This window comes from Hemiscyllium ocellatum, chromosome 10 (genome assembly GCF_020745735.1).
Source record: "Hemiscyllium ocellatum isolate sHemOce1 chromosome 10, sHemOce1.pat.X.cur, whole genome shotgun sequence".
Classification (NCBI taxonomy): Eukaryota; Metazoa; Chordata; class Chondrichthyes; order Orectolobiformes; family Hemiscylliidae; genus Hemiscyllium; species Hemiscyllium ocellatum.
In genome coordinates this window covers 30248053-30250269 of record NC_083410.1, presented here as the reverse complement: position 1 = coordinate 30250269, position 2217 = coordinate 30248053, and positions in this window count along the sequence as shown.

Below are 2217 nucleotides of genomic sequence, written 5' to 3'. Positions count from 1 at the left end.
ATGTGAGAGAGAGAGTGAATGCGAGAGAGAGAGTGAATGCATGAGAGAGAGTGAATGCGAGAGAGAGAGTGAATGTGTGAGAGACAGAGAGTGGGAGAATGTGAGAGAGAGAGTGAGAATGAGAGAGAGAGAGTGTGTGAGAGAGAGAATGTGAGAGAGAGAGAATGTGAGAGAGAGATACAGGGAATGTGAGAGAGAGAGAATGCATGAGAGAGTATGCGTGAGAGTATGCGTGAGAGAGAGTATGCGTGAGAGTATGCGTGAGAGAGAGTATGCGTGAGAGAGAGAGAATGAGAGAGAGAGAATGTGAGAGAGAGAAAATGTAAGAGAGAAAGTGTGTGAGAGAGAATATAGAGAGAGAGAGAGCTAGAATTTGAGAGAGAGAACGTGAGAGATAGCGAATCAGAGAAACAGAGAATGTGAGAGAGGGAGCTAGAATGTGAGAGAGAGAGAGAGAGAGAGATCGAGAATGTGAGAGAGAGGGAGAGAAAGAAAGAGAGAGAATGTGTGAGAGAGAATGTGAGAGTGAGAGAGAGAGAGAGAGAGAGAGAATGTGAGAAAGAGAGAATGTGAAAGAGAGAATGTGAGAGAGAGAGAGAGAGAATGTGTGTGAGAGAGAGAGAGAGAATGTAAGACTGTGTGTGTGAGGGAGAGAGAGAGAATGTGAGAGAGAGAGAATGTGAGACAGAGAGGGAGAGATAGAGAGAGAGAGAGAGAGAGAATGTGTGTGAGAGAGAATGTGTGTGAGAGAGAGAGAATATGAGAGAGAGTGTGTGTGAGAGAGAGAGAGAATGAGAGAGAGGGAGGGAATGTGAGAGAGAGAATGTGAGAGAATGGAGAGAGAAAGTGAGAGTGAGAGCGAGAATGTGAGAGCGAGAATGTGAGAGAGCGAGAATGTGAGAGATTGAGAATGTGTGTGAGGGAGAGAGAGAGAGCTCGAATGTGAGAGAGAGAGAGAGAATGTGAGAAAGAGCGAATAAGAGAGACAGAGAATGAGAGAGAGAATGTGAGAGAGGGAGCTAGAATGTGAGAGAAAGAGAATGTCTGAGAGAGAATGTGAGTGAATTAGAGAGAGAATGTGAGAGCGAAAGCGAGAATGTGAGATAGCGAGAAAGTGAGAGAACGAGAATTTGAGAGAGAGAATGTGAGGGAGAGAATGTGAGAGGATGTGTGAGAGAGAGAGAGAGAGAGAATGTGAGAGAGAGTGAATGCGTGAGAGAGAGTGAATGTGTGAGAGACAGAGAGTGGGAGAATGTGAGCTAGACAGAGAATGTGAGCGAGAGAGAGAGAGAATGTGAGGGAGACAAAGAGTGGGAGAATGTGAGAGAGTGTGTGAGAGAGAGAATGTGGGAGAGAGACAATGTGAGAGAAATAGAGAGAGGGTGAATGTGAGAGACACAATGTGAGAGAGAGAGAGAGAGAGAATGAGAGAGAGAGGGAGAATGTGAGAGAGGGAGAATGTGAGAGAGGGAGAGAGAATGAGAAAGAGAGATAAGGAATGTGTGTGAGAGAGAATGTGTGAGAGAGAGAGAATGTGTGAGAAAGAGAATATGTGTGACAGAGAGAGAATATGAGAGTGTGTGTGTGTGAGAGAGAGAATGAGAGCGCGAGAATGAGAGAGAGAATGAGAGAGAGATAGAATGTGTCAGAGAGAGTGAGAATGTGAGAGAGAGAGAATGTGTGAGAGAGAGGATGTGTGTGTAAGAGAGAGAGAGAGTGAGAATATGAGTGAGAAAGAGAGATAGAGAATGACAGAGAGAGAAAGAGAATGAGAGAGAGAGAGAGAGAGAGAGAGAGAGAGAGAGAATTTGAGAGAGAGAGAATGTGAGAGGGAGAATGTGTGAGAGAGAAAGCGAATGTGTGAGAGAGAAAATGAGAGAGAGAGAGAGAGAGAGAGAGAGAGAGAGAGAGAGAGAGAGAGAGAGAGAGAGAGAGAATGTGTGTGAGGGAGAAAGAGAATGAGAGAGAGAGATAAGGAATGTGTGAGAGAGACAGAGAATGTGTGAGAGAGAGAATGTGAGAGAGAGAATGAGAGAATATGAGAGAGGGAATGTGAGAGAGATAGAATGTGTGAGAGACAATGTGAGCGTGCGAATGTTAGAGAGAATGAGAGAGAATGTGAGAGAGAGATATAGGGAATGTGAGAGTGAGAGAATGCGTGAGAGAGAGTAAGAATGAGAGAGAGAGAGAGAGAGAGAGAATGTGAGAGAGAGAAAA